Source organism: Bombus impatiens, unplaced genomic scaffold (genome assembly GCF_000188095.3).
Source record: "Bombus impatiens unplaced genomic scaffold, BIMP_2.2 scf_0436, whole genome shotgun sequence".
Lineage (NCBI taxonomy): Eukaryota > Metazoa > Arthropoda > Insecta > Hymenoptera > Apidae > Bombus > Bombus impatiens.
Window position 1 is genome coordinate 163,960 of NT_176855.1, and position 25,600 is coordinate 189,559.

Consider the following 25,600-nt stretch of genomic DNA (forward strand, 5'->3'; position numbering starts at 1 on the left):
CGCAACCATGTTATCGTATTTAATCCTTCCTCGGTTCGGTACATTTTTTCCAAAACCGGTTTATTCGCTTTATCCCTGTAAAGCATCGACAAGTTTCCTAGAATCGATTTTTCTTTCTACAAACTTTTATTTTCGAATATCTGTACTATCTTTGAAGCAAAAGTAGAGCTTCGAATATAACGTGAATTTTACTCTTTCTTTTTTCTTTTTTCTGTTTCCCTTTTTTATTTTTTTTTTTTTTTTTTTTTTTTAAGACAGATTTTTTCTGTTTTAAAATCGTCGTTGAATTGGAGGAACGAGCAGAGGCGTAGGAGAGGAGGTATCCGAAGACTGGCTGGTAAACGCACGCGATATTAGTAGCTGGGCGACGTGGATTAGTAACTATAAGGGCATATAATTAGTTATCTTATCCAGAGCAACGCAAACTTCCGTAGTTGTACTTTGCCGATACGAACTTGTTTAATCAAGGAAGTACATCACGACTGCGCGTGATAGAGAGTTTCAAGAAGTACATTCGCTCGCTATTAGGCGCGAATCTTTGGATCAAGTTTGCCAAGTCTTGATCTTATTGACATGCCAAGGTCATCCGTCTCGAACTTACGATTTCATCGATGAGAAGTTATCTCGCGAGAAGATTAATTTTGACATCAACGTTATCTCGGCTACGCTATCGAAAATCTCTCGCGGATATATTTGAATAATTGAAAGACACGATGCGATCGTGGTGCGGATCTTTACTTTCCCCTGGCTTTGCTGACTTTTCCTTGGTAAAAGAAGTTTCTTTTGGGAAACGGAAATTAATTTTCGCATCTTCATTCGTGCTAAATGTAAAAATAGCGTGAAATATGAAAGAACGGTAAATCTGAAGGACCGAAGAATAGTCTAATTAGAGTCAGGAAAACCTGTGGTTGTTGCTTTAAACGGCGAGACAAGTGTCCTGCAAAAACTGCAAAAATTGCATGAAAACGTGCAGCCGCATTTTAACAATTCTTGCACGGTGGCGAGGTAGATTTTTAAATTTGGCGCACGTCGTCGAAGAATACGCGTAGAAAGTTAACTGGATGGTTAACCGAATCGAGTAACTTCGTAAACGAAGTACGCGATAAAAAAAAAAAAAAAAAAAAAAAAAGAAGAAGGAAGAAGCGTCAAGTTATCGTCTGAGGAAAGGGTCGATTCAACCTTTACTCGATTATTTCGTTTTCGTGATACAGCACGTAATTTGAATGGACTGAAGATTTTCCAAACGTTCGTACACCTTACGAACCGATATAGATTTCCTCGAGTCAATAATAAATACTCGATTATTAATTTCTAATTTTTGTTTCTTTCGTTGGACGAAGGTCGAACATTCGTGTGATTTATTTCAGCGAATTGTTAGGTTGTCCGGAAAGTGTCTTTCTTTTACAAACACGTCTTTTACAACGACGCATCTTTATACAAACGTGAAACCTAATCTGTCGAACGTTGTGATCTTTATTTTGATAGAACAAAATCGATCATAGGTAATTAGATAAAACAATATAAAACGGAGATCATAGGTAATTGAACAAAATCGATCATAGGTAATTAGATAAAACAATATAAAACGGAAAATGTGCATCCATTATTTGTTTATAAAACGAAAGAAACTTTCCGGATGACCTAATAGTTGGAAGGATAATTAAACAGCCAAAAAATTCTGGACACTAAATGTCCAAATTGGACAAATTGTGAATGTAAACAACTAAGTAAAAAGAAACCTAATAGTTGGTAGATATCCAAACCAAATCTCGCGATATCGAAATATTTATGAACAAAACTGGACAGAGATTTTGAGATTACGTATTTGCGAAGAGTTTCAAGAAACGAATAGCAGGGTTTGATAATTAGATTGTTTAAGTTCGTGAGTTTCGTTCCAGTTACGAAGCTCACATTTTACCAAGCTCTGAACATATTCGCGGTTTATATGTTAAACAACTCTCATCAGATCGTATTTACGTTCTTACCTGTCTTCTTTGCACCTGTAGTTATATTTCTCTCGAGTCGTGGTTACTTTAAAAATTAATTTCTCAAACTGGATACGAATTTTGCTAAATACATGTCTACGGAATAGAAAACTGAAATTAAACGTTACGTCGTAGAACATTGTTGTCTGCTGTTCAATCCGACGTTTGAACATCGAAATATCGTAAATGATACACTCGTAACGTACCCTGGCCATCATTTTTGGATAATGAGATTTAGTATAGGCGAAAAGAGGGTTTGTATAGTCAGGTAACACTGAACTAATTCTCTGGCAAGGCGACATGTTTCTCAGTAACGATGAAACTTTCCACGTAATCCTCTCTGTAATCCTCTAGCCGGTGTACGATATTAAATCTCACGAGATTTCGTTCTCCCAGCAAGTCCCTACTTTACAAGACACCTTTTGATATTAATTATCGCAAATTAGTAGATCGTTTAGTAGCGCGATTCTCTTCTTAATCGTCTTCGATATCGAGTTCTATTCCCGAAATTCTAATAACGAAAGTAATTTCCGCTTTGAAGCGTTCGAAAGGCAGCAGCGAGCATTCGATTACGAATAATTTCATAATTTTCCAGTTTTAGTATTGAACGCGAGATAAATTGCTGTCGCTAACAAACGAGATCGTGCTTTAATAAATCCATCGGTGTTCACGATGCTATCAGGTACAATACTCGGTGCAAGACAATGCTTAATCACGGTTCAAGCAACATTTAATCGTTTGTCTGGCAATATGGAACATCGTCACGCTCGGTATGTAAATTTCCAACGAAAACAGAAGCAAACGTCGATCACGTTAAAACCTACAAACTGTACTTTAATACTTTAATCCATCGCCAGAGAGATATGGAAAACGGCGGTGGCTTGACGTGGATTGATACAGTGCTCCACTATCCGACGAATGTTTTGTCTACCTGTTAGTTATCCCTGTGCTCGTTGCGACCAGATAGTACGACCTCGCCGTTCCACTGTCCACGCTCTCGCGCTGTTTGTTCTGTTTCTACCGTTGCGAATCAACAACTCGCTGCATATATAGTCGTTAGCGATCGCATTTTGCACAGTCGAATCTACGAATCGATGAAACTGCGGTGTCTGCATTCCGGTTTCTCTGTGTCCATGTGCATCGTTTCGGATACCATTGTTCACGAGCGTCGTATGTCTTACCAACGATACGCTTGTACTCTGCTTCTACCAGCGTCTGATCAAAAGTATTCTGTTGGTGAGAAACGCGGATCTAACAGATATCGTTGAGCTTGTACAGACTGGACTGTACGAGGACTGGAAGACGAAAGAATGCAAACAGCAATTTGATATTACGCGTAATATGTTTGGCGAAGCGAATACGAGGCAGATTATGTTTAGAGTTTTACTATCTAATTTTCTTCTCAACATGAAACCTCTCTGTCGATAATTCGCTGTTTATTGTAACGTTGTTGTATAGTCTGTTTGTTCGGAATTTTGAACGGCCGTCCGTCTATGACACGGACAGGCTCGTTCCCTTCTTTAGGAAATTCCGAATTACGTGTCCTCTCCGAGCTGTAAACCTAATGTAGTATCGTGGATGAAAGGCCTGAGAGATATCGGGTGAACCATAAACAATGTGGCGAGAGAGCCGAGGTGCCGTCAGGCCCATCAATGTGTCGTCGATCCTTCAATGGGCCGATGGCGAGCTTAAGAAAAGACAAAGGGATGTTAAGGGAGAAAGCCGAATTAACAGTCAGTGTCAGTGGAGAAGTCAGAGAGTGCGAGTTGCGTTGTCGAGAGAGTGTTGCTAGCGTTGTCGAGAGAGTGTGGTCCGCCTGAGAGAGAGAGAGCGTTGGATCCGTGGTGACGAGAGTTGCAAATTAACCGTTGAGTTGTCTAAATTATAGTACGTTATAGTGTGATTAGTTCACGTTAAACAACCATCGTTTCCCGTTTAATCAACATCTGTACAGTCCATTCATTGTAAATAAACTATAATAATTTACGATACTACACTAATGACTGCGAGGTCGGGTAAAAAAGCTCCGGGAAAGGACCAGTCGGAAGGGCACGATGGACAATGACTGGTAGGGAGTTCGTCACCAGACATCGTACCATGCAGATGAAATACTTCGCTCTCAACAAGATCTTACCACCGCCGTGTTCATAACATCACACGTTACTTTTATACAACAAGCGCAAATACAGTTCTAGATTAATCTAACACTCGATCTATTTAATCTCCCGCATCTTGAACGTTAAGTAACTCGAGGTACGCGATATCGACCGATCGGTTTGACCCGACCGGTTGCTCTTTAATCGGCAACAAAGTTTGTAGTCTACTCGAGTATAACGGTATATTTATTAAGAAGATTCGAATGGCAATGATTATAACGCTTGACAGGATTTTACAGCCAGTGGAAATGCAAATATTATTTCGCTGGAGACAATCGGCGAAAGGACATTTATCGAGAGAAGTAGTCCGAACCTCGTAGAACGTTCGCGACAAAGTGTATGCACAGCGATCGTTATCGCGCTTGATTTAGTAGGAAAGTGCAATAAGCTAATGTACGTCGGTGTCTGACCAACGACTGACATTATCTACTGTTCATTTGCGCGGCGCGGCGCGCTTCCGTCTACCGTCAATTTCCAGACGCGCGAAATTGTTTCGGAAGCGTGATGCATTAACGAGCGCCTGAGGAAATAATACTTTCATCAAGAGCTGTGAAATCGCGTTCGAATGGCCGCGCGAATGCAAAACGGCAATTACTCGAGGAACAGCAGTTTGTCGACGTCCTTTTTTCTCCCGGAGGATCATCGATCTTCGACTTGAACGAAGCTAAATTGCTTGCATTTGTCATTAATCGTGTAATATTTATCATATGCTACGTAGAATCGTTACACAACGTAGGAAGAAACAGATCTTACAAAGTTTACCGTACAATTTTTGACCCGAGAGAAAGTTCGCTCAACCGAGAGATCTCTAGCAACTTCTCGCTTCTAAAAATACTTAATAGCTTTGGATACTTTGCTTCTTGCACCAGTTTTCGTTTTTAGACACTTTTAGACGCTTCTAGACGTTACAATACTTTCGGAAGACCGCGAAATAGCGAAAATTGCACGATGAATTCGTTTTTTATTTTAATACGAAACTTACGGCAAGTTCGCGAAGCGAGAGAAAAGATATTCGTCTTTTTTAAACGATATTCCTTTTCTCACGTCTTAAATACTCGTGAAGATCGAGATACCATGTTTAAGCGGACCTCTTTAAATCATAACGACATTTTAAGCTAAGTATCGACCATGTTGACGTAAAAATTGGTTCGTCGATAGAATAGACGAGATAAGAATGGACGAAGAATTTCCAGCGAGCTGAAAACCGTAAGACGGCGATTCGCGAAGCTATGCGCGCATTATCCGACGTTATTCGCTATGGTGAAGCAACGTTGCACGGACACTTTACAATCTAAAGAGTCTACGATGCTATAGCCAGCGGCAAGTTGTGGCAGCGACAATGACCATTGTGTCCTGGGGTGCTCTCGACGCAAAAGTACGTCTCTTTCCACTGGCTACGCCAGAAAAAATATCTCCGCCTCGTATATCGTGCACATGGAAAAAACTCGAATTTTAATCGACTTTGATTATCGTCCTTGTACAGCCGGTAAGATCGCTCATTCAACATTATGGCATTCAATTTTCCCTGAATTTCGCTGAATTTCTTATTCCTTTCATTCTCTGTAGAAAATGTAGCGTGCACTTGAGTCCTTATCGCGTACGGTTTGGTTTGTAGGGTAGTCGTGAAAGGGTTCGCGATCTTTTGAAAAAGAAGAATTATTAGCAAATGGATAAATATCTAAAAAAAAAAGAAAAATTATAACAAAGAATTAATGATTCTTTCGAGATAAACGATATCTTATGGATGCAAAGGAGTCGTTGCGAAAAATTAATATCGTTATTCAAGCAAAAAGTAATGGGATACACAGATACTGTGTCGAAAATATGATACATTTAATTCATCTGTTTCATAAAGCAATATTCGCAAAAAAAAGGGACACACACAAATCATTTTGACGCGTGCGTCGCTCGCAAATAATTACCCATAAATAAGAGCACGAATCTATCGTATCGTGATTTATAGGTTCCTTTTTGATGAATTCCCTTTTAAATTCCCTTTTATCGAGGCGTGAATTACGATACGCACGCATATATCTGCAGTTGACAATAGAAAAGACTGAATTACGAGTTTTCGCGAAACTGATTGACCAAACGCCACAAATTAAAATATCGCCAGTCGGTAAAAAGCTTTCATTAATTGCGCCAAAAGTTAGACATATTTTAAGCATTAAACGACTGGCGCAAAGTCTATCGAAGTTATGCACTTTACGTACGCCGTATTGTTCGTAATACGGTGAAAAATTTCGAATGTATCGGCTTCTTGGCCGGGTACCAGCTCTGAATTATCAATCACTATCAACACCGATGAAAGGTGACATTAATCCCTGAAAGCCACGAACCTAGAGCTACAGACGTTCGCAGAGCTTTTAGATTTCTTTCGGGGTTACGACATTTTCTCCCATCGTTCGCCAACTTTTCCCTAAACGTATAACTCCTTACAAGGCTGTGCAGATTCGAAAGCCGATTTCCTTCGAATCGATTTGCACTTCGTGGCCGTGATCTGCTCGGCCGACGTGTTCGCTATGATGGAACTACTTGAAAACTTCTATTCGAGCAAGTGTCTTTCATTGATTGAACTAACGAGCGGAGCATCTGCTTCGATGCTCCGCATAATGAAGCTATTTAGAATAATCGCGAGTTCTTTGCTTTATTAACTTGTACAAATTGGGATAATTCCGCGCTCGTAATTACGTCGACGACCTATCCAGACTACGTTCAAATTCGATAATCGCGCTAGTAATAGGAAAAATATTTCAAAATGTAACATCCTTATCACGAAACAAGCGTATTGTGTCTTTTTTTAGAACCGTCACTGTTTCATCTAGCTGCAACGGACTTTAAATCCATTAAATTAATTCCAAGCTACCCGGGTACTTCGATCGTAAAGAGTATATCCCTTCTTTTGCGGAATACTCTGCTTTTTAAGAGGAAGCTTGAAATAACAAGGGGAAAGCAATTGGTTAAAAGAAGAGGACAACGAACGAAGAATATCGAAGAGCGTAATGCTAATTAAAGTTGGAAATATCATTGATAGAGACGTACTTTGCGGCAATGTTATTAATTATCGTCGTGTTTCAGGTATCTATTATGTTCGTAGAGCCTGAAAAATGTCTCCTAAAAGTTACAAGTGAATTTGATATCTTATAAAACTCGAAAGAGCGTTGAATTAATTTGCTATGCCGCGTAACATGGAATTTTCCAAACGTCTAAGCTCCTGTTCTCGTTCTTTCGAGTAAAACGATCGGCTTATTGGATAAATTTTTCGTTTCACGTCGACGTGTTATTACGGTTTGATGCAAGAGCTCTCGCCGAAATTACACGTCTTTCGTTTTACGTGTTTAGCGTAATGTAGTGTATCGGTACAGTTATTTTTCCGCAGCTCCGCCGCGAAATTACATCGCATTAGTGTGTAAGTGGCGCTTTGAAGAAATCCCTTCAACGCGGGTCGAAATTGGACTTTCATGAGGATTTAGAGCTAGATAGTTGCCTGGCTAGCAATAAACAGGCCACCGTAATGTCAGCCACACTGTGTACGTACGACGATTAACTTGCGCTCGTATCGTTTCTATTACGCGAAAATTTCTTTCCACGGATTCGCGCCACTGAAAGAATTCTTCGATAAAACGTACGTATCTCTCGATAGTTGCAGATCTCGGACGTACGTTACGCGTAAATGGCCGTTGCATGCAATTTTCGTATTTTACGACGCGCCACGCTACGTATAAGATGGCAAATTGTCGAATAAACATAATTATCCTATCTCGTTTTAATAATAATTAAAGTATTTGTCGGGTCTTAAGCCAAATCGCACGGAATAATTTCCTCGCAAAGTTTCCACTTACGCGATTTCCTTCCACGTGTCCTCGAACGTTGCCGGCTAAATTGATATCGAGCAATTGAACGATTAACGATAGACGATGGATGACTGCGTGCGTTTTGTCGGTTCGAATGATTTTGACACGAACAACTGTCATAGTTGTCCGAGTTTGTTTTCCAAAATATTAAATTCTACGCTCGTTCAACTAGCAGGACAAGACGATTCTTCCGAGCATAACTTAAAATTATCTTCTGCATCTTTTTCCAAATTTCACGGTCACCGTTATAACGCGTAGCCGCTGAAATTTTCCCCATTACGTTCCGTTAAACATTCGAGTCTCGAGATGGGAAAAATCATTTCGCGTAAAAGATTGCGCACGATACAGGCAGATATCAAGTTTGCAGATTATCCGTCGAACCGCTCAAACTCGCCGTAGTCCGAGCTCTTTCACTTTGCTCGTTTACTCATAACACAGCAACATCGTTGGATCGCACTGTATTATCAAACGTCGAGCAATTAAACGCGCCAATTGTTACCACTAACGAGCGATCCGCTCTCGTTATCGTATCCATTAACGCGCATGAAAAATTTCAACGATCTACCGATCAAACCGGAAACCGCGTTATAATACTCGATATACTAGTAACGACGACGGTCAATGGTATCGATCGAAGAATTTCATTTGTCGAAGTTGCAGTCGGAAATTGTGGCTAATACGGCTGTTCGGGTCGAATCTATCCAACGATCGGTAATTTACAAGATTAAACCATACAACGACCGGTTGCATTGAAGTTCGCAGCCGCAGTAGCCAGTCGTTTGGTTCGCAGCCGATCGATTACCGAATTTCCCACGTAGACTATGAAACCGGACGTCGGTGGGATGGATTGACCCGAAAAAGTCTCCAAGTTGTCCGGTCTGATGCATGTACGAGAGGCATTATGCCGCGCTTGAATTATTATCGAACGTTGTCAAAGGATTGAATCCCTCGGCCGCTGGGGAATGCGCTCGTAAATGGCTGCAAGCGCGAACGCCCGTAATTCTGGAACGCGTGCATAAATAGGTAGACGAGGATGGCTTTTAACGGCTTTCCATAAAAAAAGAATATCGACGAAGAGCCACTTTCTGCGGCCTTCGGATGGAATTTTTGCTTTGTCGCAGGCTTCAACGCCCGCTTTCGTTACTGTTTCTTTCGAACAACTTAGCGAGGTTACGCGCTTAACGAAATTTCGAGATTCACCAAACTAATTTCCTACGGTTGCTACAAATTCAGGGACACAGTCGGTAGATTGGAGAAACTATAAGTAGTTGTTTAACACTAGAACTACCGATAGTTGATACGAAGTCAAAATGACTGATTTTTAAAAAATACGTAATAATAGAATATTTGTATATTTACTGATTTATTACTTTCTTACAGAAACAATTCCATGTTATGTGGTATATTTTTGGTATTATTAATCCACTTTGGGACTGGGACTTTATAAAATTGTAGAACCAGTCATTTTCATTGGTGTGGTATTTCTAGTGTTACGTGGCGAAATTTAAATTTCCGGTTAAATAGTATTTCCTTGTTAAATATTATATCGACGATATAGTTGCGAATAGCACTTTTAATATTTACTCTGGTAAGATAAATCGATCAATGCCAGTTGTTGTAAATATTCGACATAAAAACTCCATACGAATCGAACAAAAGAGTAAATAATACGTTTGATAGATTTATACAGGATTTTACAGGGCAATCTGGATTTGGTCGATATTTTTATTCCTCGTTGTGTATACGTATGTTCATGAGCCGATAGAATAAACTTTGCTCAAGGAATATGTGGTAAATAAAAGAGAAAAAATTAAACGAAGAAGGAAGAATTACAAAAATGTGGACCGTCGAAGGGAAAACGATTAAAATACTTCGACGATTTCCACGATAAACGTAGAGGTGTGGGCAATTTGGCAGATATCGTGGCGGAATTTCGCTTGGTTAACCGCTTCAACAACTTCCGCTCGATGAGGCGACAAATCACGCGTATCTGCACGCATCGTTCGGATAAATTCTGGCGTGGAAAGTGGCGTGCCAGCGCCGATATATTTCTGACGGTCGAGTGGCACTCTGTAGTCGAGCGAACGGTCTCGTGCACGCGATTTGCATACATGCGTGGGCGCAGGTGACGGTGCGGCGCGGCTCGTAGCACGCGACTCGTCCACACCATCCAGTCCTGACCTAAAGTTACAATTTCATTTGCCACACTGCTCGTTACTACCGTTGCAGTGGATCTATGTTTCGTCTCTGTGATCCACCTGTGGAAGGATAAGTAGCGAACGCCGAAAGCCCAGTTCTAACCGAGTGTTAGTTTCGTTCGAACGAATTTTGTTCCTATCGCCGGGTGAACGCGTAACCAGCAGTGTGTCGCAAGTTTTACGAGGATCTAGTACGTGAATTTAGCGGTTGGTTAAAGAATTAGAAATTCCGTTAAATCGATGTTTTTAAGCATCTTCGAGATTTAAAGTCAAACTTTATTTGTTATATACTCCGTTGCAGAATTCCGTTAAGAACGATGGTAATACACGTTAGGAATTCGTTGCTGGAAATATTTCTAGAATATATTTCTTAACACTTTGACTAAAATCGAAATCACACGTTTCGCTGAGGACGTCACGGGAGTATTTTTATTATTCCAAGCATATAATGGCAAGATAATAATAAATCGACGATGTAAGACAACGTTCTTCCTCGATGGACCGTTTATCTTATTGGTGGTCACGGGTGACCACCGTGCCGCCTTGGTAACAGTCGATAGCGACATATCGTAACGAGGCTTCGTTTATTTCGACGATCCATTCGCACTCGATATTCCGTCGTATGCAAAACGCGCAGAATATACGGTCGAAACGCGTAGAAGATATTAGTGAACAGTATTAGGATTATTTTTATAATTTCGACGAAACATTCGGCTGAAATGGTAGAGGTAAAAAAAAATTATGTTTGCGATAAATCAATGGTAGTGGTAGACACAACAGAGGAAAATGTGCCGTAGATTTATCAGATCGAACGATAGCGTATTCTACGCCACATAGAAGAACTCTCGAGTGGTATATAAAATTAGCTTTAGAGTTATCGTTAAATACGTCAATTTCAAACGCGACGATACTCCATAAACGAGCGACAAAAACAAAAATCAAGGTATCGGATTTTAGAATGGCACTCGCTATGCACCTTACACGGTGCCATTCGCCAGAGCCGTGAAATATACTTATTCGACAAAGATCGCGACGCGAAACGCGGAAGAAAGAAGGGCAAGCGTATCTGGCAGGAAAATTTCGCAGAGAGTGGTATAAAAAAAATGTTAAACAGTTGGGATGAAAAATTGCTAAGAATCGGACGAAAAAGGTGACCACCTATCGTCCAGATTGTATCGACGAGCCACATTTACGTTTAATGTGTTTTAACACGGTGCACCGTTAGATGCAAGATTTGTTCTCATTTTTTTTTATCGATGTTCTAATAAAAACGTTTAATCGTTCGATGGGGCACTTTTTCTTTCAAAGTATCTTCCATTTATCGGTTATATTCAAAATGCCCTAACTGTCAACTTTGGCCAGTCAACTTTGAAACCGTGGCCAGTCGTGGCAATCAAAGTGTTAAACATCGTTTCGATGTAAAGGGAAAGATACGATAGGTTGGCTTTTAAAAATATTCCCATTTTCGAAACATAATCTTCACGTGATGTTGTTGGACGACATACTGAATTTTAAAATTGTTTTTTATATAATACGAGACACGTGTCTTATCGTGTTCTTCACCTTTGGTCCTCGTACGCGTTAAATGTATTTCTACGAAAGAAATATATATTGTGTGTGTTGATTCTTTGTAAAAAATTCGTAATAATTTTAAAGAAATTGTATATCGTAAAATGAAGATCTATTCGCATTATAAGAGGCTTATTCACGATCGATATTACGTCGATAACGTAAGGAACTTTTGAAATGCCATATTCTTTTTCTCGCTTTATTATACAGATCCGGCGAGTACCAACAAAAAAACTTCAAGTACACGATGTCGTATAATTTTCCTTTCTGTCCGCGGCCTACTTTCCGCCATAGAGAAAAGAGGGAAATTTGGGTCAAGCCGGTAAATTATTTTACACTTAGTAGATTTGAGAAAAGCTTTCTTCCAGACCGATTTTCGACGAGCGAGGAATGAAAGTTATCTCGAAGTAAGAATCGTTTTGGGCAAAAATTCCTCGAAACAAAGGAATTACACCTTTTAACATCGCATCGTTGAATTTCATTTCCTTTCCGTGTCAAAACTCTCTTTCATTCCTCTCTTAATCGCTAATTGTCGTTTCATAATTAATTATAATCATCGTTCCTCGATATTAATAAAACTGATGTAATAAATTTAATATCAGCTTCTCCAAATATCACGGGAACTTAATTTTTCGATTTCATTAAGCTCAGTTACGAACGAAAGACAAACCAGAGTGAGGGAACAAACGTAGAAATCACCTGTATATTTATTGTCCGCGTATTCAACGCTTTCTCAATTATTCTACCGTGTTAACCGCGAACTACCTTTGTTCTCTATAGCTGTGTATTTGAACAAACAGCGATTAATTTTACAAACTCGATCCGATATGTACCTTTCGATCTATTTAACGGAATTTAACGCGGCTTTTAACCGTATCAACGAAAATCTGTCGTTCCTTTCCTTCATCATCGTGAATTTAATTACGTCCGCTCGGTTAATTGCGAACGTCGGTCGCGTTCCTACCGACGATCTAATCGACGGAGAAACGGATCAAAGCGCAACGTGATTTTCTTTCTTCGTTTCACGGCCGGTCAATACCGAATTAATTGGAATCACTCGTCGAGGAGGTTGGTCGACATCGAGAGATCTGCAATTAAAATTTAGCCATCGTGGCATCCTTCTTTTCGAAATATCTCTTCCAGTGCCCCCTGAAACGGAGTGACAGGGGGTTCAACGTCATTCAATCGCGGTTATCGAACGATCTGCGAATAATTTCGCTTTCCCTTTAATCCGCCGTTATTTCGATGACGATCGTTAACCAGACGACGTGTTCTTTGCAAAATCTATTTCTCGTTAGCGCAACGTGGTTCGCGCGTTTCACCGTTATACGCCGTGGATCTGTTTAACCGATGAATCGCTACTCGCCGTTCGTTGTTATCGTCGAAAGAGCAGTCGACGAACGAAAGGGGCGATGAAACGTGTCTTGATCGTTACGATGGAAAATAGCCAGTCGAGAGTCCAGTTTTCAATATCAGAATTTATGCTGCGTACGTACGTTGTACAGACGATGTTAAACACCGACGCGAATATTTTCGATATTTTACGTATTTTTAAAGTTCCATCGTTTATACGCTCAATTGGAATAATATAACGAATTCATTGTATAATATTCTCTCGATATTAACAAGTTGAGTGGCACGGTACTCGTCGGTGAACTACGTTATTAAATTTCGCAGAACGATCAAAACGAAATAAATTTCATGGGCTGAAATTTTCAACAATGCGAATCATTTACGCAACAATGACTGACAAAAGTGCGCAAATACGATATAATATTTTGCGACAAACAAACAATGTCGTACATTTCGATCTATCGACTGACGCTTCTAGGATAACGCACGTGTACACGTAGAATTAGCGTGGTAATAAACGTGTTGAGGGGGTGTCCTCAATTAGAACGTTCTAAAACAGCGTCTTTTTGTGATTTTTTTTTAGAAGGGAAAGAAAGAAACGAAGTTATTGAATTTAGAAACGAAGTTATTGAATTTTGAGGGAAAGAAAGAAACGAAGTTATTGAATTTTGAGCTATGGTTTTATATATATTTAACGAATACAAACAAATTCTTTCTAAAGTAAAAAACGAAATTATGACAGATTTCTAAGGCTATTTCATGGGCTGACAGTTTTCAATCGGCGTGAAAGATCCACCTCGTAATTCTTGACCGAAATAAAAAGCCAAGAAAGGATTAAATTATCATATATTTTTCTTCTCGATGAACTAAAAAAGTTCGTCTAAAGGTTTATTTAAGTAATTCTTATAGCACCTTAAAGTTTATTTTTTCTTCTCATAAAACACATTTTCCTTCAAACCCGTCAAAGTTTTTAATGTCACGCTATTTTCTGCCTTTTTTTTTAGTCTTTCCCTTCTTAAAAAAAAAAAAAAAAATCATAAAAGAACGCTGTTTTAGAACATTCTAATTCAGGACACCCCCTTAACCCTCGACTACAAAGTTTGAGCAACCGCGGCACAAATTATTGCGATAAAACGCCGGGTGATAAGAGTAACGTAGATTGGTTTCATCGAGAAACACGTGTAAAATCTTGAGTAAAACGTAAAGTAGAACGATGGCGTGGAGAAATCTCGACCGATTAGCGGAAAGCCCGTGGAACGAAACTCGTTAAACGATACAATTTACTTTCGCTAAGCGGACCAGGCTTAATCAGCTTTCATTCTCATTCGTTGAAATTCCATCCTGGTCGCGTTAACACGTAACGCTCGCGAAAGCAAAGTGATTAACTGTTGAATAAGGGCGATGATGCTCGTATTCAGACGGCCACGATTTCAGAATTATTCATCGTGGCAAACGTTTCCGCTCGTCGTATCTGACCACGATTGTCCCGCGTCGTTCCACGCGACGATTAATTTCAACGAGATTTCGACAGTAACTCGTTCCGCCACCGAAAATCCAGACGAGGCACGTTTATCCTCCTTAACAATATCGTCACACATCCAATTATTTAACGACGTATGTTTCAAGTCGATCTCCTTTCAACTCACGCGGAAGAGTCGATAAATTTTTGATAAAATCGATAAATCAGGCTGCTGTTAATATGGCTAAGCCAAGATTACAAATATCGCTAAGAATAGATGAAAATCGCAGTGGATTAAACGAAATTGTCTCGTACGATGCATCGTATCTCGTATCTCGGCACTGGATGCGTTTCGAAGAATCCGAGATTACTTGCATTTTTTAAATTACTAGACTAACCGACGCGTATTTCTCTTCCTATGATAGTTGCGCGTGAAAACGATCACCAGTTTCCTCGGTAATCGGTTTTCAGCTTAGTTCTGAATATTCTTTTTTACGCGGAATAAAAAGACGCGTGGATCGGTATATAAAAAAGTAATGGTAAAAGCTGAGAACAACATCGAAAAGTTATTCAGACTTCTGCACTTTGGGAAAAAGCGTGCGCGACTTGTGACGCACCACTCGAAACTATTCAATTTTGCTTGGCGAAACTTTTTCTCGACGTTCGAACGCCTATGGCTTGGCTCGATCGCGGGAAACACTCGGTACATTTCGTTTCGCGTTTGATCGCTTGTTCTTCCCGTGTCGTACGTTTCTTTTCTCTCGTTTTTTCTACGAAACCAGCATCAAGGCAGCGTCTGCGATGGAATTCCACGTCGGGAGAAAAATGGTTGCTGAATTGTTCATTCAGAGAGAACTTTTCCGCTCGGAAGTTTCTCGTATTAAACCCTCGTTCTATACGGCAATTAACTTCTCCGCCGTTTATCCCGATACTATCTGCTACCGACAACTATTAAAGCACGCTCTAGCTTTCAAGTATACTTGTTTTCTCATACCATTAGTTTCTCCTATCGTTAGTTCCACCCAGTATATGACTCATTATATTAGGTTGCCCGAAAAGTGTCTTTCTTTTATTGACAGACACGTCTTTTACAACGCGCATCTTTGTGCAAAAATTGTTGGAATACATATCACACACATAGACACAAATAGTCTTATACAGACATCTACACAGGCATTTCAACAGGACACTTACACAGGTCATGCTCACTACTGTATAGAGAGTGGGGTTGAAAATTTTTTAAGGGACCATGGTTCGCTACGTACAGTCGGTCTGAGAGTAACTGACCGACTGTCAGCAATCCATAAATTCTTTACCTGTACACTTTGTTAATTATACCATATCACTCGCTTATGTTTTAAATACATTTGGTTCTGCGATTCTGTTTAATAAATATCACCTAATATTATTTCGACATAAACATTGTGTCTTCCACAGATTATTTATCTTAACTTTAAGATTAAATTCTAACAAAAATGAAAGCTGATCTATCGAACGTCGCGATCTTTATCTTGATAGAACAAAATGGATCGTACGTAATTAGATAGAATAATATGTCGGGTTTGTTGGGTTGGCGCTAGTTTTAGGGGCGCGTTGCATACCTTCATTAGCCATCGTATTTGTTCAACGAGGTTTATGTTTACAATTACGTGTACGAGTGTTGATTTAACAGGGTTTAACAATTTAACATGATTATTAGACACTCTTAAAGCAAAGACAATATTCTTAGGTTCGAACGAATCCACGGTCAACGGGATAACTCTTTGTACAATCGAATATGTTTTCTCACTCAACTCAAAGAAACTCAACTCACGAAACTCAAAGTAACGTTAGCTGTGACGCACGGTATCTTTCAGACTCCCTGACCAGACGTTGCGAGTAAACTCTCCAAGGAGATCATAAGAATAAAAGACCGACACGATCACACCTGTCAATTGCATATTGATCGGGGTTATCGACAAAATTCCAGGCGCCGTTATTAGGCAGACCCGCGTGAAGCCGTCACAGCTCCTGCCTCGGGGCTTGTTTGTTAATACAGCGTGTGTCCTTCGATATTGGTACTTCTACTGTTAAGTAAAACGTTCGTGCCGTGACCGTGGCTACGTTGGGCGACCAGTCGTGTCACCTGGAGCCCAAGCCCACTGTCACGAATCTCGGGCAAACGTAATCAAATCGTATCACAACTGCTACTTTTTAGTTTTATTATTTAAGTACAGCGAATAGTTTAGACCAAAGTACATAACGAATAGTTTAGACCAAAGTTTTGGGAATCCTGCCAGAATTCCAAAAGAAAGGCCCGTTGTCCCTACATCTCCGACAAATATAAAACTAAAATGTTGTTGATCCATTTCCTTCTAAAACGAAAGAGACTTTTCGGACGACCCGATACACGTTATACCACGATAATATCGTTACGAAGAAGATACGATCGCTAGTTTAACGTTACTTGATTTTTTAAGCGTAATTATTCTTCACGCTGTAGATATAATTCCCTTTTACGAGCGTAACTTTTTAATATTTTCAAGTGCACTTCAACCCGTAATAAACACGAGAAGTGGGATGAAAGTAGCATTGTAATATTCTGGGGAATTTATCTCGCTACGAAACGTTTCACGCACACAACATAAACTGATAAACGTGTATATCAATAAAATTTACATACACGCGCTTTCTACATTGTATTTCGTAATGCTAAATTCGCATTAACAGCGGTCTGTAATAAATAATGGAACGCTAATTGCTTCGATCGACGAATATAGAAAAGTGTACGGTTAATTAATTATTTCAGCATTCCTTAAATACTCGCTAATGATACGGAATCTAGTCTGCCGTGAATTACGAAAATTTGAAGCTTCTGTAAGCCTTTTAACAAAGCCGATAGCAGAGGTGCTTTAAAAGTAGAATTAACGGTATCGACAGAATTAATGGATCGAAGGAGTCTGTGACGCGTAGCGATAAAAGTTTGAGTCGAAATACTTTTTCGCGTAACGAAAGTTTCCGATACGACCTATGCAACGACGTACAAATTTTCAGGAAAATCCTGCGCTCCAGATTGAAGGAAATACCAGTTGAGTCGTGACAGAGGGTATAGGATGTGTAGCCTTTGCCTTTCGGCGCGCCGGTCGCAAAGGCGGAACCACATAAAATGTCTTTACAATTCGTCTCGCTGCCATCCTAACGTCGTTCCTTTTTCTCTGTCTCCTCGTATCTGTCTATCCACTTATCTCTAACTTTTCACGACGTAGCTTACAGATCTTACGGCACATCTCACGCGAGCTTTCGCCGTTCTGCACAGTTTATTTGCCACCCAGTTGTAAAGAAGTCCAACAACAAGGGACCAATCCCTGCCGAAACGAGATTATTATGAAACATAATCTTCTCTTAGACTTTTCTTTATATCGAAATGACCTGGGCTATGATTTTTCTTCAGCAAATATTCTTATAAACGTCGTTCCAAAATGGACAAAACAACCTGATTTATTCGCTAGACGTTCGGAACAGAAAGAAAAGACGAGATTTAATTTTACAATTCCTTCGATCGTCGATAATAAAAGAATAAGATTCTTCGCAACGATATTTAAAAATCATCGATACGATAAATCGTACGATTTTCTTTAACGATACTTGAAGAGATCGTATCGCCTTTAAATATCTACACGCACGACACGATTATTCCTATAGGATACACTTGCTGTACTTGTTATCGATTATGGCGTTGCTTTAAGATACTGCTGCGATTAAAACACAGTCTGAAACTTGGGTTATAAATCGAATTTCTCGAAAACGATCTTCGCAGCAGTTACTGCTCGTCAATTTCCGCGAGACTAATAACTTTTGCAAATTAAAGGCAGGCTCATGTAGTAAAATTAAATCCCTTGCCATTTCAAGTACCGTGAAACTCTTATTCTCGCTTCGATTCCCTTTAATGATAAAAAGCGAGTGAACAAGAAGGCAAATGATTCGAAGATGAACGCGAAATTACTAATTCGCCGTTGGAAATTCCAGCAGACACTCGGACGCGTTCAACGCTTTTCAATTATTTATCCGCAAAGTTACCCCGAATAAATTCCAGTCATTTTCTTCAACTTCTCTCATCGTTTGTTTGAAAAGTTGCTGTAATATTGTTCTCTTCTGTTCACCTTATGAATCTCAGTGAAATACGCTAACGATAGGGCAATTAGCTTTCGACTTGATCGTATATAGGGTGAGTCACGAGAAACGGAACATACATACGGATACAGTCAGAGACGAAGATAAGCAACAAACAGAGGAAACGAGTGTCGACGAAGTTTCGTCAAATATGACTCGTTTACACAAAACTGTACATACTTCTCTCAATTATTTGCTACATAATCTGAACCAGAAGAGTATTTATTATTTATTTATTATTGTTTAGTCCGTGCCTTTCGGCTTTGGACGAACTTTCGGTTTTACATCTTTAAAAACTGAGCATTAGGAACTATAAATTATCAATTAATGACTAAAAACTACTGCCACTTTGGTCCTTAGCCTCCTTGTTGTGCCTCCTCCTTGTCGTTTGCCCTTCTCTTCTCTATTATTGGCTCCTTGTCGTTTGCCCTTAGATATGACAACGCCAAACTATATACTGGTAGAGGAATGCAAATTAATAGAAATGAAAGAAAAAGCACTAAAAAGAGCAGCGAGGTACGAAGAGAAAGCCCTAGAATCAAAAAAGGAATTAGCAAAGGAGTGCATGAAGGAATGGTCAGGAAGGGGAAAGAGCAAGGAAGAGAAAGAAGGGACTAGAAGAGGTGAGAAAAGACGGGACGCAGATAGAAGCAAGAGAGGAGCAAGAAAGGATGACAGCAGGCCAAATTATAGAAGAAAGAAGAAAGAGAGAAACAGAAGAGAGGGGGAAAAGGATAAGGGAATCCAAGTACAATATACACTACAGAAATCAGAAGAGTATATAATATTTAAATAAAACCTACATGTGTTATTTTTGACCCCGACCGTAAGCACATTCGCTTCATTTTTTTCTCGTACGAAAAAATTTGTCAAGACAGTTGCGCTGTTTCAAGAGCATTGCACGCAACGGTGAAAAATGTCCGTTTCCCGGATTATTTTTAGATATTTAGATGACCCGTTTGTCGCTGGTTTCGCCTTACGTACACTGTTTTACAGTTTAAAATGGAAAGAAGAGAAAAAGAAAGACCGAACTAGGGGAGAGATAGAAAATTAAGCAGCCAGCAGCAATGGTAAGGATAGTAACCGCGTTTATTTAGCATGGACCGTGGCGGAGTGGTCGGTCGATGGAGTTATGTCGTAAAAGGCGGCTGCGAAACGAAAGTTCCGGTGGCCGTAGGTTCGAATAGTTGGGCGGCAAGAAAGTTGGCTGTAACTTTCCCGCTAGACGAATCACCGCCATGTTCGACTCGGTTTCTGAGCTTAGCCGCGTACATTGATCAACTCCCGGGGAGCTGGTAATTAAACGTGCTCGCTTCCTTACTCTTCGACTTCCTATCCCCACGCGTCGTTTATTATATTAAAACGGAATCGTAGATTCTCCGGCGTGGCGCACTTAATTGCGCGGCCCGGGCCGTTATTCTACCGTAAAATATCTACCGATGAACTTTCCTGATCCGTGAAGATACTCCATCGATCTGACGAAACTGAAGACTAAAAGCTTCCCCGAAAGCGTAGACAAACGAAGGTACATTAATCGGTGCAAGTATTATCATTATGCAAAGGCGTGAAAGTATAAAATTCGGCGAACGTGCATCTTCGAACAGTTATTCAAACAAGAACCACGAATAACGGAATAGAAATTAAAACGAATGAAAATTTTTCAAAGAACCGAGGACTCGGTAATTGTCGCAAGAAACGATACATCAACTATTGCTCGATGTAACGTCGACAATGGCAGAGCCAAATATCGTAGCATGGTATTGTATCTTGTTAAAGAAATTTCCCAAAGTATCATTCTTTCGTTTGGTCCTCGAACGTTGCATTTTAAAAAAATATGAAAATTGACTGCTCCAAACCAAATCTCTATTGTTTCTATAAACCTGCGATTCTGGATATCCGTTACTCATTATCAAAGGTATTTGCAAGCAAATATATCAGCACCGTTGAATGAAATTGGAATATTCTAAAGCGAAATACGCGTAGTAACAAGTGTGTTAATTAATTATCTATACGAAGTACAATTCCGACGTCCTGATATGTCGAACTTCGCGATCAACCCTAAAGGGGCGCTGTAATTTCATAAGCACACGATCTTAAGTCGAGATCTTAATCGATCTGAATGTGTCTCTTGAATTTGAATGTGTCTCTTGAGGATATTACCGCCACTCTCGTACATCGATATAATTTCAATTATTACTAATATTACGCGATTATTACTAAGTCTGAATACTCTGTGTAACGAGACAGGATTGTCTTGCGTCTGTTTTGTTCCATCGCGACAATGGGACCAGCTGCAGTATGTAATTATTTGTAGATTGAATCTGGTTCAATGATTCGCTATGAGCAATTACTAGACGCAAGATGTTTCATTATACAGTGTTTTAGACAATGACGAACTAGGAGAGACGCGTCGTTGCTCGAATAGTTCAACTAATCGAATCCGAGCGTTGTAAACGACAGCGTGATGCGTAAGAATTTCAATCGCTCAAACAAGAATTCGGATAATTGACCAGCCTATAGAAATCGTTGGAAAAATTACGATTACGGAGGATATCTATCGAAATATGTTGTTGAAGGCATAAGATTGAAACTATGAATTTCACTTACGACGACGTAGATGGATACATAGTTGGTTCCACCTGTCCAGTTAAGCAAAGCTGACGTGAATTTATGACTTTCGATGACGCACCTGTAGCATCTGCAAGCGGTACATTTTCCCCTGATTTTTCGCTTCAATTTGTCGTGGATTTATTAACTTCGCAACTAAACGAAAACAATACGCAAGGCACAATATCGCGAAAAACTTTTTTAATTTGCGATACTTCGTAACGAGATTCCGGGCGTTAAATAACAGTTAATTATATGTATTTAGTTTTCGCCGACACAGCTAGCGCCGTTTTTTTCACGCGATGAATAACAATGTTCGACTCGGCAGATAATTAAAACGAAACAAAATTGTCCTTCGTTCGTTTGTCTCTCGTTTTCTTCCTTCCAAGCCTGTACAGACATCAATCGTACGATTTATAACGTTCTAAAGGAATAAAATCGTAAATATATTCGTCAGGATGCAAGTCTGGTTCGCGAGTTACGTCATGCTTTAACGACGAGGCGGCAAACGAGGCTAACGAAATGGGATTAAACGAGTAAAATAATTCGCCCTGGAAAAGGAAAGAGACGATCCGCTTCTCGACAAAAGCGTATTTAAACGCGTCCTCTTCGTCATTGGCTTTCCCCGTATTTGTTCTCCATTACTTGAAAATGTTCGCATAATAGGAGATCTGGTAACTCTGCAAACGCTCTTCGTAACGCATGGCCTGCAAAACGATTTTAATTCGATGTAACGATGTTTGGAGAACGAATTCGCGACATATCTGTTTCTCGGTAGAGATCGAATTAAATAGCGCGTAAATCTCGACGATTCCACAATTAGTATTTCTTCTCTCCTGAAATAAATTTTATTTCGAAATAGAATCAGATAGGGAGAAATTGTCGTGTTACGACCAAAGTTGCTCTACTTAGTTGAAACATTCTATTTGGCATTTCTTCGTTTTATAAGATACTTCGCTGTTAAAACATTTCCTACCGCGTATTTTCTGTCTTTTAAAGATTACAAGATCATATTGTTACGATAACGCTGCTAAGGTTATTGTTACGAGATAGCTACTGAATATTTTATTTAATATTCGAACGAAGAAAAGAATGGAAATGAAGAAGAAAACGACGGAACTTCGGTTTCCTTCGATTACGCAACGCTAGGTAGGACATTTTAACCGAAGAAGATTTTTTGAACATCGAAGTTTAATATCCCACGCAAATATTCCATTGAAGCCGTCGTTTCGTTTCAAATCCTCGAGCTTCTTCTACCCACTTCTCATCTTCATTTTCTCCGCGAAAAATTAACTCGCAAGTAGAAGTTTTCCGTATCGGTAGTTCACTTTGCGCAGAATTTCTCTGAAAAGCGACTGTTTCAGAAGAAAGTTGGAGAAAACCCTTTACGAGAAACTTTCGCAAATAATAAAAATTCCACGTGGATTTGTCCGGAGCGTTTCTGTCTGTAACAAAAATTTCGAAACGAAGCTAACGCCCGGAGAACGTGCGAACACTCGGAGGTGCAAACGGGTTAAGAAGTTTGTTGAAGCGTATTTTCATCGTTGTCGCTCAGTCTGGCGGCTGAAACGCGAAACAATCTGACGGCGAATTTTCCCGCAGGTAAGTCACGGTTAAACTCGTGAATCAGGCGGCGGAACGTACGCGTCGGACGCAGAACAGCGTCGACGCCATGGAAAACGACGCGCCATGACGTTGCCACTCGTTTTTCATCGTGGCTCGATACTTTAGCCGCGTACCCAGAAATCAAAGTTGGCTGTATGTCCGCTCCTGTTCGGTCTTCGACGTGTCGTTCGACATCCTGAAATTGCTTTTACGACTGTCTATTCCCTTTTTTTATTACAACAACTCGTCTTCGTGCAGCTTTCCTTCGATCGAGCTTTTCTTTCGTTAAACACGTTGGGACGTTACGAGTTACGAGTTGGCGGTATCGATAAATATTAAACAGCCTTGCACAACGGTAACTAGTTTGGTAATGAAGAAGATAGAATTTTGCAAAATTCACTGTACTTGCTAAAGCTATAGGATGATAGAAGAAAAGTATTTTATAACTGTTTATTGGATCATTCGCGTAGAGACGCGATCGCGAGGAAGCACGTCAACGGGGCTCGTAAATTCCCGTTACGATTAAATAATCGACGCCACGAACTGATCGATCCCCTTATTTCTGTTACGATAATAGGGCTGGTTCGATCGAGTTTACGCTGAATTAACAGGTATAAATTAATGTTTATTCCAACAACTTTGTAAAGAAGATAATTACGCTGATGCGTATGTATAAGTTACGCAAGTGATCGATTCAAGGGTAGAAACCCGGTAAACAGACGTTGACTATTCTAAAGATGAAGAATAAGCGAAGTTCAGTGACGATGCCGTGGCGGAGGAAAGTTAGCGGGGGTGTGTCTAGCGCACGGGACCATCGGATTTGTTGATGACAATTTTGGTTAGGAAAACGAGGGCAGTAGACGTTGCTTCTGATCGAATAATAAGAGGGTTGCTGGACTTAGAAGGGTCTTAGCCGCCCTCCACAGAAAGTTGCTAATGGGAAGCATCATACGTGAGAAAAACTAACGTTCGTCGGTCCTTCGATTGAATAGTTTCGTAGAAAAGCCAACGTGATCCTGGCCACGATCGGTTGCGGAACACGGTTTTGTCCCTAAGACGAAGGGACAAAGGGATGCTAAGGGAGAAAGACGAATTAACAGTCAGTGTCAGTGGAGAAGCCAGGGAGTGCGATTTGCGTTGTTGAGAGAGTGTGGTCCGCGTGAGAGAGAGAGAGAGAGAGAGAGAGCGTTGGATCTGTCACGTAAAGTTAATGATAAAAAAGGAGTAGCTGAGCAATGACTTAACTTGACTGTGCTTTTATAATTTTGTAGGCTTTTATTCGCGAAAATGATCAAGTATAATATTACATTGAAGTAGCGAAGTTGACATAGTTGTTCGAATCACGGCCAAAACTGTACACAAGACTAGTCTCGTGGTCGAATGCTCGCGGTTTTTATACGTTGCGTTTGTGGGTGTTGAGGGGCAGGGAGAGGATCCTGATTGCCCTACGTAACGGGGAAAATGTAATGTTGGGCCACGTGTAAAGGTCAGGTCAAAGCCTGACGGTTCACTGTCAGATAGTATGGAATGACGTGGATTTGGGTATGGTTGTTGTCACGGATCCGTGGTGACGAGAGTTGTAAATTAACTATTGAGTTGTCTAAATTATAGTACGTTATCGTATTTAGTTTACGTTTACTAACCATCGTTTCCTGTTTAGCCCCTTAACCTACAACTACGGGTATAGTCCGTAGTACGATGATCGGGCCAAACGTAAATATTACGGGCTAATCGTAATATTTACGATTCGTAGGTTAAGGGGTTAATCAACATCCGTGTACAATTCATTCATTTTAAATAAGTCATTATAGTTTACGATACTACGATCTATATAGCTCGAATACGACGCTGTCGTATGTTCGAGGAAAAGAGCGATCTACGTACAGGAACGATATGATTTCCAAAAGGAAAATTATCCAAAATTTTACTCGGCGTGTTTTAATTGTGCCTTCGTTTTCTGTTTGCCTTTTCTTGTTACGGTCGGAAGTAAATTGAGAACGGTAAAAGAACAAAATGCTTGGAAAGACGTAAAACATACGTTGCCGTGCTTTTTTAGTCCCGTTGCGTGGCTCGTTTTTTGTTGCACGGTTAGAAAAAAGTCTCGAAAGTACGACTCAAAATAGTATAGCTGGCTTGCATACGTTCCACTTACGACCGCAGAAAAATTAGTAGTGCTTTAAATGAACGAACAACTTATCGTCTATATAGCGATCCTTTTATTTGCCTCTGTCGCTTCGATCGCCACGGTTTACAACTGCGGTTGTTTGCCCCGAATTTTTTCCAAACTGAAATCGCTGAACAAGAAACTGTACCGGATTAGGCCGTGAAAGAAGTTGCGAAAGAACGACGAGTCTGTAAACGATTGGCTTTATGCTTGCGCGATGTTTTTACTCGACGCGTCGTTTTCTTCGCGAAATATTTTCCAGGTAGCTTTGACACGCGTATTCGGCGCACGTTTCCTCGCTCGTAACAATATCAATTCTGCGTGTCCAAATACAGAGAATTGGCGGAAACCTCGTCTACATCGCTAACTCGCGTTTTGTACGAGATTGCTCGCGACAAGAGTTCCCATCGTACGCGAATATTCTCGACAATTGGAATTGATATTTCTAAAAGACAAAGAGAAGAAAAAAACGAATTAGAAGCTGTCGCTATACGTGGATTT

At 40.1% G+C, this 25,600-nt stretch overlaps 1 protein-coding gene across 1 annotated transcript in view; it reads right to left on the bottom strand.

The window, feature by feature from the left end:
- Positions 1–25,600, bottom strand: part of LOC100749246 (zwei Ig domain protein zig-8-like) — a 108,109-nt gene that overhangs the window by 37,773 nt on the left and 44,736 nt on the right. The window lies entirely within an intron of this gene.